At 36.4% G+C, this 13,009-nt stretch overlaps 1 protein-coding gene across 1 annotated transcript in view; it reads right to left on the bottom strand.

Moving 5' to 3' along the window:
- LOC127636686 (leucine-rich repeat transmembrane neuronal protein 4) overlaps window positions 1-13,009 on the bottom strand; it is a 164,161-nt gene that overhangs the window by 35,199 nt on the left and 115,953 nt on the right. The gene's annotated exons all lie outside the window — the stretch shown is intronic.

The raw sequence follows: 13,009 nt of genomic DNA, 5'->3' as shown, positions 1-13,009 counted from the left end.
ATGTTTAATATATATTTTAATAATATAGGACAAGTGGTTTTAGAGGAAGTAAGTGATGAAATAAAGAGAAAATAAAACAAAATGGTACATTTGTGTTTAAAACATTGTTGTGATCATCTCATTTCAAATAGGTATAGGTATGTGCCTATACAAAAAAATAAATCTATCCTGAAAAATATTCACATGAGTAAAAATTTTGAAAATGCCCCTGTCTCCCAAAAATCTTTTTTCTCCTTTTTTCCTGCATCCTTTTATTCATCTTTTTGGGGGGTATTTATTTCCATCTCTCCCCCTCCTTCCCCATTTTGTCTCCCCATTACGCCCACAAACAGTGTCTAAAAAGGTCTGGCACTCACACAGAATAACAATGATCACCCTTCCTAAAAATGTCAATGGATGGAAATCAGGGGACGTCACCGGACTGAGGATTGAAGCGTGGCATTATAGGCTACCGAAAAGCTCTAGCTATGTGCTGAAAAGGGGGGGTGGACCCCTTGTCATTTATGCACAGTCAGAGGTCTGGTGAAGGGTATAAATCAGCTGTTAAAAGCGAAGCGCCTCCAGCTGATTGGTGTATAATTGAGTGTCTTTTCTGGACATTTCTCAAGGCTCGGGCTCTGATCATTTTAATTTTGCAGTGTGACTCAGGGTTCTGGCCTAATCAGAAGAATCTGCACCCAGTGAGATTTACACACTAGAGTCAGGGTGACTGAATAGTGTTTAATAAGAGAGCTGCTTTTTAAGTCAAAAAAGGAAATGGAATTATACTGCACAGTTTAAACTTCATATCCGAGCACCGCTGCCAATATCCACACACAAGTTTAGGTTTTCATGAATGACTGGACTAGTTAAAGGTCTACAACAAGTGTTTGATACAGTTTGTCAGTATATTTTTACTTGAGGTACTGTAAAATTATAGCTTCGATTCTGATGTAATCCTTTTGAATAAGCATGAACTGGATGAATCTCAAAGAGCCTGTCAAGAATATATCCAATCGTATTTCAGCCCAATTATTTTTGCATAAACAAAATGAAGCCTATTTTTTAGGCCCCTTTAAAAGCACATACGCATTTTCATTACGGTTATGCGGCCAGATGTTTTACTTTTGAAGAGGTTTTTTATTCTCCTTAGATCCTTGTTACTGTATTATGATAGTCATCCTGTCCATTTAAATCAGCACAAGTTAAAGGCAGTACAACAAATACTATCATGATGCATAAATACATTACTATAATGAAAAAAAAAATTGCTTATTATATTATATTATATTATTTGATTTGTAAAGAGAATTGGGTGCGCTGTGCTTTAAAATAAATAATGTGAAAAATCTTAATAGGACAAAATAGGCCCCATTTTCCTAGAGTACAATATGCCTTTTTTATTTTAGTTTTTATAGTTACAAATTTTATGTTAAATCTTTAAAAAAAAATGAAAAGAAATGATCGCTGGCGGGCCAGTGAGAAAAACAAATTATCAAAATATTAATAACTACAGTCTTGACAAACTCAAAATAGGTATTGTTTGAAAGCTTAGATTAGTACTTTACAATGCATGTATGTATTACGACCAAAACTGAACAGGTGCTTTGAAATCTGCAGACAAATCAGATGTTTTCCATTTTTTATAATTATTGTCAGTAAAAACATAAAACTTGTTGTTGGAAAGCCCTCAAAGAGTAACATACAACCAACCTATTTGTTTTACTCACAGACAAAAATGTAGGAAGTAATAGCTAAGTATCTGTCTTTGACATTTATGTTTCATGTGAACAGATGTTGCTCATATGTCACATTTTCAGTTATAACTTAAAAAATATATATATATCAAGTATAAAATATCAGATAACATTACACAGAGGATGAGATTATCTTATAAATGAGATCACACACAAGGTAATTGGATGCATGGATCATTAGATAATTGACAATAAATACATTGTGCACAGCGCACACAGCATCTGGATACCTGGCATCTTGCAATCTGCCTGAAAACACTTTTGGTTTCCTGGATCAGATGACATCATTGGAAATGATGTAGCATCATGGTACACTAAACCAATCGGATTGGGTTCAGATTGGTGCAAAAAATCCTCCATATTTGGGCAGAGACATATGATTGGTAACTGTTACATGTGGCCACCAAAAAAATGGCGCAGATTCAATGATGACACAAAATGCACAGAATGAAACTCATTTCTCATTACTAAAATCATGTCTGCATGGTATACAAAACTTTAGTCATTGTTGTGTTTGCATGTGTAATTAGTTCTTATGTGCAATTATTATGTTTTGTTTGTTTGGAGAGAGCTTTGGACATCTGGAGACATTTTTGTACACTAGGATAAATACATTTTACAATGCTATAACTTTTTAATGTTCGAATCAGATACAGTTGACATGATTGTGATCATAAAAAAAGTACATTTTTGGCTTAAGTTTCTTTATGATATTTCAGCAGTTTATTAGGCTAAGAGTCTCAGAATTTATCATAAGGTATAGCAGCATTTTTTTTTTCTTTTTTCTTTACAGTGATACCAAACACTTGACCCTCCTTTTACATCATTATACACCTTTAACATTGATTAACAGCTAAGTTATGCATCTGTCTCAGCAGACAGTGGAAAAATCAGAACAGGTTGTCATTTTCTTATTGCTTGACAGCAACTACACTGCTAATGAATGACTAGGCCATCGTTGATGCCGCAGAAATATCTATTTGCATCTTTTGGTTCCTCCGTCATTCCATTCATCATTTTCAGGTGCCACCTCCAATGCCCCTTTCCATCATCTCCATCCTTCCTCTTCTGTTTCCATAGTGATGTCTGCTTGTGCCCATAATGACTATGTATCTCTCAAAGTGGCAGCAGGGACTGGCAGCAGCCCTTCCAATTTCTCTCAGCCTTGTTCTTTTCTTTTTCTTTCTACCATTCTGCTTTCACGTTGATGCAAGCTTACCATTGAAGAAAAGTCCGGAGAGAACACGACAATGTTGGAAAATGCAAAGTGGGCACCAGCATCTGTCAGAGTCTGCATAATGTCAACACGTCCCTTGTGTAGGTTATGCATGTCAAAACAAAGAGAGTAAAAATGCACCTGTTTAAGTTACATCTCTTTCGTTTACCTTTTCCTTGATTTAAAAACACAAAGAGGCTGAGTAGAGGAAAGATTGTTCAAACAGGCAGCAAAAATACATTTTTTGGTTTAGTTGGTTGTAGTCTGAACAGAACAAAACCATCAAAATCATATAATAATCTGATATTTTGAAAAGTGTTTTTCTTTATCATTCGGTGCACTAAACATATGTATCCACACAAAATGCGCAATATTTGCTTGGCCTGTGTTCGAATGCATTTTCATAAAACATATGCAGAATGAAATTTAGGTGTAAATTGTTTATAAATCCACTCATATGTAAATTGTCACATTGACTTGATCTATTTATATAGAATGGTTTTAGAAAAATGTATACAGGAGTTCATTTCTTTTGTGTTTTATGAATACAGCCCATTTTTGCTCACTCTTTATGCAACATATGTATGTCACTAGTGAATAATGAACAACAAGTCAGCAGTTTTGGATATTGACTATGCATGAATGTCTGCCTTTGGCCCTTATATATTCTCTCATGCACCTTGTGAGTTCAGAGTTCAGAGATGACATGATAGACATGAGGAGAGTCAACATTTCCTGACGTTGGGTTGACATAGACTTGTCTGAAAGTTTAAACTAGTCTAATTCGTTTTGAAGTTCAAAACTAGCTAAGGTTTTGTTGTGTGTGGATCCTGTCACCTGTCTTTCAGTGTTTGTGTATTTCTGTCTTGTGCATCTAGTGTCAGGATCCTGCAACTTCAGTTGGTCTTGTTTATAGTTTTCGTGGCTATATCCTGACACTACTGTTGTGTGAGTACACTTGGCTTTGTGTGTTCTCATTGCCATGTGCACTTGTTTCTGTGCTGTCTTAAGTGAAACCCCGCCCCCTCCTTTATCTTGTTATTGGTTAATTAGTTTCACACGCCCCTTCTCCTTACCCTTCGTATTTCTCTCCTATTTATTCTCTGTCTTTTGCCATTTTGTTGTGGGATGTTTCTTGTTTTTATTGCCCCTGTTAAGTCTCTGTTGGTCATGTTCCCTTTGTCGTCTGTATTCTTGTCTGTTCCCTGCTCCAGCCCAGCATGTCATCTGGTTTGTCGCCCTGGACTGTGTTTTTTCCCCTTCAGGGTGGTTTTTGCTTCTTTTTTGTATTAAATAAAGCCAAATGTAACACACTGCATTTGAGTCCTGCCCTCCCTTCTACACAACCTGACAGTTACACTCAAAGTAATTTTAAAATTTACATGTTTAAATTTCATAACAAAATTCCATCAAATTTGAATAATCTTTAATACAATAAAATATAAAAACCTTGCTATTTTAATTTTTATATATATAATTTTCTCTAAGCATTACACAATTCAAATTTACATAATTTTGTTATGAAATTGAAATGTGTAAATCCTATAAATAAATAAAAATAGGCTAAAATAGATAGATAGATCAAAGGATCAGATTAAAGTACTGGTGTGGGTTTGTTTACATTTGAATTTTTGATTGTTGGCGGTTGAATAATCTTGACCAATTTGAACATCCGGTCAATTAATGTCAAATTAAATTTTTAGATTTGTTATTGTCTGCTGTACTAATAATAATTCAAATCAGTTGGAAAATATCTAGCATACTAAGTCAGTAAAGTCTAACGGTATGTGAAACATTTAGTGGATGAAGCATGAAAGCTCTAGGAGGATTTTGGTTTAGGGATTTTTGAAATCTCTTAATTAATGATTATCATACACTTGGAAGTGAAAAAATAATAACAAAATAACTGTGTTATCAAATAGTTGCTTTAACTGATGTATTGTTGTTAAGGCATATTAAATGGTAAATTATCCATCTGTCAAGACTACCACAAACTTTACACAACCAGGAGCGATAGGGAGAAAGAGAGCCGGAAGCAGCTGGAATAAAAGCAGCTTGACTCAGACAGCATTTTATTGCTTCTTCAACTTTCATTGCACCAAATCTGCAAACTATTACATCTTTGAAAATTAATAAAACACTTTTAACATACAATTTTAAACACAAGATGGTAACAGGTAACATGATGAATTAAGTATGTAACTTGATGAGGTCATGTGACATCAGGTAAATTCTGTAACATACTGTTTGAAACATTTATTGTGGAATAATGATATCAAATATTTGCTTTAAAAATAATAGCAGGCAGCATACAGTAAATATGACACAGAATCCAGTGAGCAGCAAGCTTTTATTGCAATTTGAACATAGCTTGTGAGAAAGATCACAGGCTAGAGTAAAAAAAGGGACTGCTACAGCTGCTAACGTAGAAAATGAGGATTTTTGTTGCCCAGAAAAACAGAGGGTGGCAAACAGAGACGGAAGCTATAGCGGGGGTGGTGGGGGGGGGAGCACAAGAGCATTAAGCCATGGGTAGTGTAGCGGCGTGTAGACGCTTGTTACTGATGTGGCAGAAAATATGTGGTGACAGGAAACGAGGATGCCAGCTGTCCCTCGATTATGACATTACCGCGCAAGAATGGGCGACAGCAGAGGCAAACAAGACTCATAGATGATAAATAATGGAGGCATGAACCATGACCTTCTTGCTCTGTGTTTGGAGCAACATGCAACCTCCCAGCATCCTTCTACAAGGCCAAAATGTCATATGAACAATGACACTAAACCACTATGTGTGACCCGAGGGAGTGTTCGGACACGCAATAATTAATAGCAATTAATATGAGTGTGTGATAACATTATGTGCATGCAAAATGTGATTCTGACACATCTGAAACAGCTGAAAGCCATGCTTCTAGAAAAAAAAGATGCTTTTCTTGTCAGTAATAATGCAAACAACAGCATTGGTGTGTGGGCTGCTTTATTATGCAGACGTTCCATTAGTTTGTCTGAATAAGTGACATTGCCTTGAAATTTTACAGGTGCTTTCAGAACTGTACAGGAGTAAGAGAAGTCTATAAACAAGCACTGGACAAGTCATTCCACTTATTGTATATTAATACCACATTAACAGATATGGCATGTGGATTTTGGTCATTTGACTACTCAAGAATGAAACAGAAAAATCTAAGGTTTATGAAGTTCCCCCCCACCCACAACCCTTACTGCTTACTGTGGCCATTAAATATGATGTTCTGATACACCTTCACCTCTGCTGAAAATGGACTTCAAAATGGACTTCAAAAGTCTTAAGGCCCAAACATACTCTACACAAGTACGTGAATGCAAGTGCTTCTAGCTACGAAAGATCTATTTTGTGCGTTGTTGCATTTCAAAATGTGTCAAACCACAATTCAGGACACAGTGAATGTCAAAACACACTGCAAGTACATGCTGCATATTCAATGTTGCTGCAAGGGGTGCTATAGGGGACTTTGGTGTGCACTGACTGCTTCTACATTGAGTTTTCTCTTTAAAACCAATTACTGTAGTGACTTAGTGACGCTTTGAAAAGAATCATGCTGAGCAAGTAAGTCAGTAAAGTCAATATATTTATAGCAACATACCTGTATACAGGAGCATAGATTCCAGGGGGGATGGGGGGAGGTAACACCCCAGTAATCATAATACAGTAACAAAAGAACGTATGTTAAGCACGTTCAACCGAAAGGCACATTGGCATTGTATTTGTGAAGTGCTCAGATTTGCGTATTCATATTTTTCAGTTCTCATGGACTACTAAAATGGCACAACAACACCACTGACAGCAAACGCCATTGGTTCTCATATGTCTCGTTGACCATATGTCATTTACTTCAATGGCGGTATATTTTATTTGAGAGCTGTAGTGGATAGACATGTTTTCATTGAATGCCTTTATCATATAAAGCTACTGTAGGGCTTCAGAAGACTTGGAAAGTAGTGCAAAAGTTGTATGGACTACTTGTATGATACATTAATGATGCTTTTTTGTCATGTTGCAGCTTGACAGACCCAGTCCCCATTCACATTCATTATATGGAAAAGAGTGACCAGGATATTTTTTTAAAACGTACCTTTTGTGTTCCACAGAGGTAAGTCATATGGGTTTGGAATGACATGAGGTGAGTGCTCCGATACTTGTGCACATCCTTTATGTATGCTTTATCAAATAACACACGTCCCCTCCCTTAGAAGGGAGTACTAGAATGAGACATGGCACCCCACATTCTTCCAATTTGAATCCGCATCCCACTGTGAGAAGGAGATTATCATATGTGCATAGATATTCTGTCACCTCCATAGGGGGATCAGCTCTTGTGTTTATACAAAGAGCTGTGGACTCTTTTTTTATTTGTATGCATTGTAATCCTCTTACTGCAGCAGACACAGCTGTGTTAATGTAGTTACAGATGAAAATTACCATTAGATATGAGAGAACAGTGTTGTGGCATCCCCTGCTCACCATTGTTCATCAACCAAAAGCAACCAATGGCAATTGCAGGGTAATTATAGTTTAGATATTTTTTATTTTATTTTGCTTTTATTTCTATTTTGTTTACAATTTAATTCAATTCTTGTTTGTTGTAGTTTAGTTTTAGATTTCAGTAGTAGCCCATTTTAGGGCTACTAAAGTTAATGATATAATTGAAATAGGTTTAACATCATAATATGAACCGGACCTCTAAGGAGCATTAAGTGTTATCGCTATCTATTAGCATTTTTATGTTCAATGCTAATTGTCAATAGGCGCTTTTCCAACATTGGGCAGAAAAGTTACTTTTGTTGAATCGTGCTATTTTATGCTGATTAGGCTTGTTGGCACAGTTGCAATTATGCCATTTTTATTTTATTTCAGTTAATGAAAATGTTACTTCTTTTTAACGATAATAGCACTGGGCAGTTGCAGTGCTCGATTCAAAGTGTGGAGCTGTAAACACTAGGACAGGGCAGGAATTGTGGCCCAGCAAGGGACTGCTTTGATGCAATCCGCGTGCCGGAATGTGTGGGCTGTATGTTTGGTACCCCAAGGGACATAATCTCTAGAGAGAAATGTTCAGCATATGAGACAGGGAAGAGCCATCAAGACTTAGCGAAGCACCCCACGGCAATGAAGATCATGCATATTTCATGAAAATGGTGAAAACAGACATGGAAGACCGCTAGGTTTGTCTGGTTCTCTTGAATGACAGCAGTGTGCTGTAGGCCGTGGTTTGGTGGGTCATGTTTGGTAAGCAATATCTGAAAATAGCATGATAGATAGAGTAATGTGAATATCAAAATACTTATATGATTAAATATAGTGAAATGAAAAGCATTTCTGGCAATTCACGAGAACACAAAAAAATACATAGCCTACAAAAACTGCATCCAGTGCTGTGTTAAATAAACAACTGTAAGGATCAATTTATGAGTCAGTCTCTCTCTCTTTCTCTCCCATCCACACACACATGCCACAAAATCAATAAATGCAAAATACTGGAGAGAGTCTGAATCCCTCTAAGATCCCCTCTTATGTTTTATCCATGCTGGAGTAATTGCCACAGCTAGATTCAACCATCATCTCCCATCTTTCTGAAGAGAGCTAATGACTTCGTATCACATAAGTGAAGTAAAACATCGATGGTCACACTTGTTCCGGATACCTTATATCTTCATCCACTAAATTGCATGTGCGAGTACATGTCTATATCTTGGAAACGTGTCATGTGTTCTTTTGACCTATTCGAAAACAGGAGTGCAGTATTGGTCTAGGCCATATTCACAATTAATGTATATGATATACTTCTGAGAATGAGAGTGCTATGACAGAGATTGATAATTGTGTCTTTGATTTAAACTTTAAAACCAGTTTAATCTGGTAAGTTCAGTTCATTTTTTGAGTCAGTTCAAATGGTCTGTTTCAATGAATCTGTTCAAACTCTACAAGGGTTGGGTATAATATTCATTGTTTTAAATACCCACAAAATATTCTCAATGAATTTGCTCTTTATATACAATTATGAATTTATTTACATTTAATTTATTGTTTAAGAAAAAATATAAATTGGTAAATGTAGCTGTGTATTACTTTGCATTGTTATATTGGTACATACAATTGGATATAACTTTACACAGAAAAGGTAAGAGATTTCATCACACTAAAATCTTGGTAAAAGCAACTGTTTTATGTCTTGTATCTATTCTTTTGAAACAGTGAGTATTTTAATTCACTTCCATTGTAAGTGCCTCACTGTAACCCATATTTTTGCTTATATATATATATATATATATCAACTTTAGTTCACAAATGCTGTCGACTGAGCTTAAATTAAACAGTGAATATTCCTTTAACAAGATTTTTACACTTTTATTTTTGTGTTTTAGTTATGATAAACATTTAAATCAGTTTATTTCATTCATAAATATCAATATATATATTGAAAAAACGAAAACAATAAAAAAATCGAATTAAAATCAATCAATAAATATATAAAGTCTTATATTGGGCTGCCCAGCACTTGGACAGAACTGTTACAGGAAGCTCCCCTTTATACAATACCCTATTAAGACAAACTTAGCTCTGCTATTTTGCCTGGCACTATAAAGCTGGATAGATTTATGTGGACTTAGGCATCAACCCACTTTTAAGATTTATGATTACACAAATCTGTGTACCCAAAAAGTGCTCCCTTTCAACAGTAAACAAAGTCTAATTTGAGATGGAAATGCTCTGCAGTGTGTTTAAGGCCATCTGCTGAGAGCTCTGCTTTAGCTGTGTGTTGGATTTAAAGCTCTTCAAATAGGCTCAGAGATGATACCACTGCAACGTTGGGTTTAATCTTAGCCATGGCACTGCCCTCTACCTTGTGTGCTTTGGAAGAGTCAGCCTCTCAGAACGTTAGTGTAGTGTAACAGAGGCGTACTGGGCGAGGGTTGTTTAATCCGCAAGTAAAGAAATACACTTTATTTATTCTGGAGACTTCAAGATTTCTGACTACAGCTAATGGTAATACGGTCTTTCTGTATACAGTAGGTTAGGCCATATTCAGAACTAGACAGGTAACATTATTTTGTCAAGATAATAAAAGATAAATGGATGGATGGATGGACGGACAGAAAATACAAATGTAAACAAACTTGTACTGACAGAACTTTGAAACGGAATGCCAATGGAATGCTTGTTAATTCAAACTTAAAATGTCAAATAATTCAAATGTAAACAAATGCTTAGGTTTGGTTACATTAAACTTTTTTGACAGTTTGATTTTGAATTAATGAGCATTCTGTTGGCCCTTTTGAACATACCATCAATACAAGTTTGTTTACATTTGAATTATTAGATGGTTTGTGTGTGAGTTAACGGGCATTACACTGGCCCTTTTGAACTTTCTGTCAATGTAAAAATAAGGAACTTTTTATAATTTTGGATCATCTGCTATGGTAAAACCGTTAGTATGACCAGTCAGAACAGACAGAAAAACCTGAATCGAAACAGTCTGAAGGTCTGTGTCTAGTTTGTTGGATGTAGCTTGAAAGCTCTAAGATGAGTTACAGTCAGAAATTTTGGTTAAGGCTTCAGATAAAAATAAATAAATAAAAAATAAATAAAACCAAGACTGTAGAAACAGTATGTTGGCTTTGTTGAGCCAACAGTAAGCACATATAACTGGAATCGTGAGGGGAATAAAAGAAGATGGGGGTAAAAGAGACGCTGAAATTCACCTTGACATTTGAATAGACCGCAGTGCCGTTTCAGAGGCTTAGAGCGTACACAAGCTGAAGAGCCAGTAAATAAAAATATCATGTCAGGAATCCAGTGAGTAGAAGATGCAGAGAGACAGAGTAATATAAATATATATATATATATATATAGAGAGAGAGAGAGAGAGAGAGAGAGAGAGAGAGAGAGAGAGAGAGAGAAGAAAATCACCACTAGACCCCAATGGTGATTTTCAATCCCCCCTTGTCATCGTGAATGGGTGTAAAGTTCAGCCCCTTTACAAATTGGATGGGGGAATTTGTTCTCCCCTGACAGTCTCTGTGGAGGTGTCACACAGAGGAACTGCCCACACACTCTTTGGAGGGAGATGACAGGGACACTGTCAGGCCAGGAAACACAGACCCCACTCGTCCTGCGCTATCTGCTGAACATCACAAAATGGAAGCATACTTTAGAACGCCATAGCTGGACTGAGAACAGCGGGTGAGAATAAACTGGCTCAGTCCAAAACCAAATATTTAACATTTTTACTTGCCCTTAACAAATATGAAAAAAAAGCTATTTTTAGTAACATATTTTTATGTGTGTGAACAGAGCACAACAGGACACTAGTTGCACATAAATTGCAAAGCATAATAACATGTATAGTACATGATCAACAAAAGTTAGATGTAGTGACAACACATATGACAGTTGCATAATCTAGTCGAAAATTTCTCGCACTGGTGAAGGGCCCTATCCGTATTGTTGAGCACTGAAGCGGTTGTAGATCATGGCACATTTTGGAGAATAAGATGAACGTTTGTCTTAATTACCTCCTTGACATCGCACAGCTGTCCGGTATATTTGCAGATACATGAAAATGGGAATGATAAATCCCTCTGAGGGTTTTGAAATCTTGAAGACAGAGGAATCCTATCTTGCCAATCTATTCATCAAACACATCATAATTTCTTGCATTAAGCTTGCGATGGAGGCCACATGGGAGCTGGTGGAAACCACCCATCCCACCCCATGCATAACAATTTCAGCTGCTTTGCAAAATAAACTCTGCTGTCTGGGGAAATTGGCAGAGACAGCTTCCAAACTAACTGCGACAACCCCCCCCCCCCAATGTTTCCATCATATCATTGGTCATTAGTAGATTTGCAAGTTAACTTAAATGTGCAGGCTTCTCCCAAAGGGACGCATAGATGTCTGATATTTGAATATTCCATTCTAAAACCAACTGAAAAAAGTAAATTAATACAGTGCATGCTGCTGAAACCTGCTGAAACCAAGTAGGTCTCTAATACTTGGAGAAGGCTATTCTTTAGCATTACCATTAATCTCAATTGCAACTGCTTAGCTGGCGGAGTGTCCCCTGAAAGTTTTCTTAGTATCTTTGCTCATGGGCAGTTCGTTTTGCGCACAGATATTTTTGAGTCAATTACCTAAGCCATAAATATCATAGGATTAATCCCTCCAGAGCTGCAGGACAAAGACGTCTGATGACACCACAACAACACACATTGTCCCAAGCCCGTCACCAGCAACTACCCTCTGATGTGACATGAAAGGCAACAGACAGGGAATAATATAAATCCATTCGATGCTTTTGCCCTCCAAACCAACTGGGCAGTGTTACAATTTACTACACTATAATGAAATATTAGAAATATGTCTATTAAAGCAGAATGTCCACTGAGTGGCACTAAATGAGGTCATATCGCTAAAGTTACATTTTCAGATTCGATTTGGTTTTTAAATGTAATGTTCTATTTAGTTTCAAATAAACAAAACATATCCCCCAAAACTTAAACCTACACCTAAACAAAAGTGTCAATAAACACAAATGTTAGATAGAAAAACAGGTCATGTTTGATGAAAGATGTTGATCAACATCTACCCCTACCCTAAATCTAACCAATAGTGTCCAAAGCGAATGTGAAAAAAAACAAAACACAATTGTTGAAGAAACTACGTCATTTTGTGGTGCTCCTATGACACTTTTGACTCACGTGTCACCTCGTGTGATCTTCAGAAGTCATACCTAGGCCCTTTCCATCGCAATTTCAGCTACTGCTCAATTTGATGGCACTTGAACATACTTATAAATGTAGTTGTAGATGTAAAATGTCTTAAGCATTGTGTAAGGAACAAACTATTTTTATGAACTGCCTTTTTTTGCCCTTCTACTCATAACTTGTGTGAAAAGGAAATAAAATTGACTGTTGTTGCAGCATATCTAGTGTTCATTTCACCTGGAAATTGCTACGATACATACAAGGAGCCACGTGAAAATTTCTTTTGCAATAATAACATTTTTCTATGAGA

The sequence above is a fragment of the Xyrauchen texanus genome, chromosome 44, assembly GCF_025860055.1.
Source record: "Xyrauchen texanus isolate HMW12.3.18 chromosome 44, RBS_HiC_50CHRs, whole genome shotgun sequence".
In the NCBI taxonomy this organism is placed as follows: Eukaryota; Metazoa; Chordata; class Actinopteri; order Cypriniformes; family Catostomidae; genus Xyrauchen; species Xyrauchen texanus.
The sequence above is the reverse complement of the archived record's forward strand: the minus strand, read 5'-3'. Positions and strand labels throughout refer to the sequence as shown.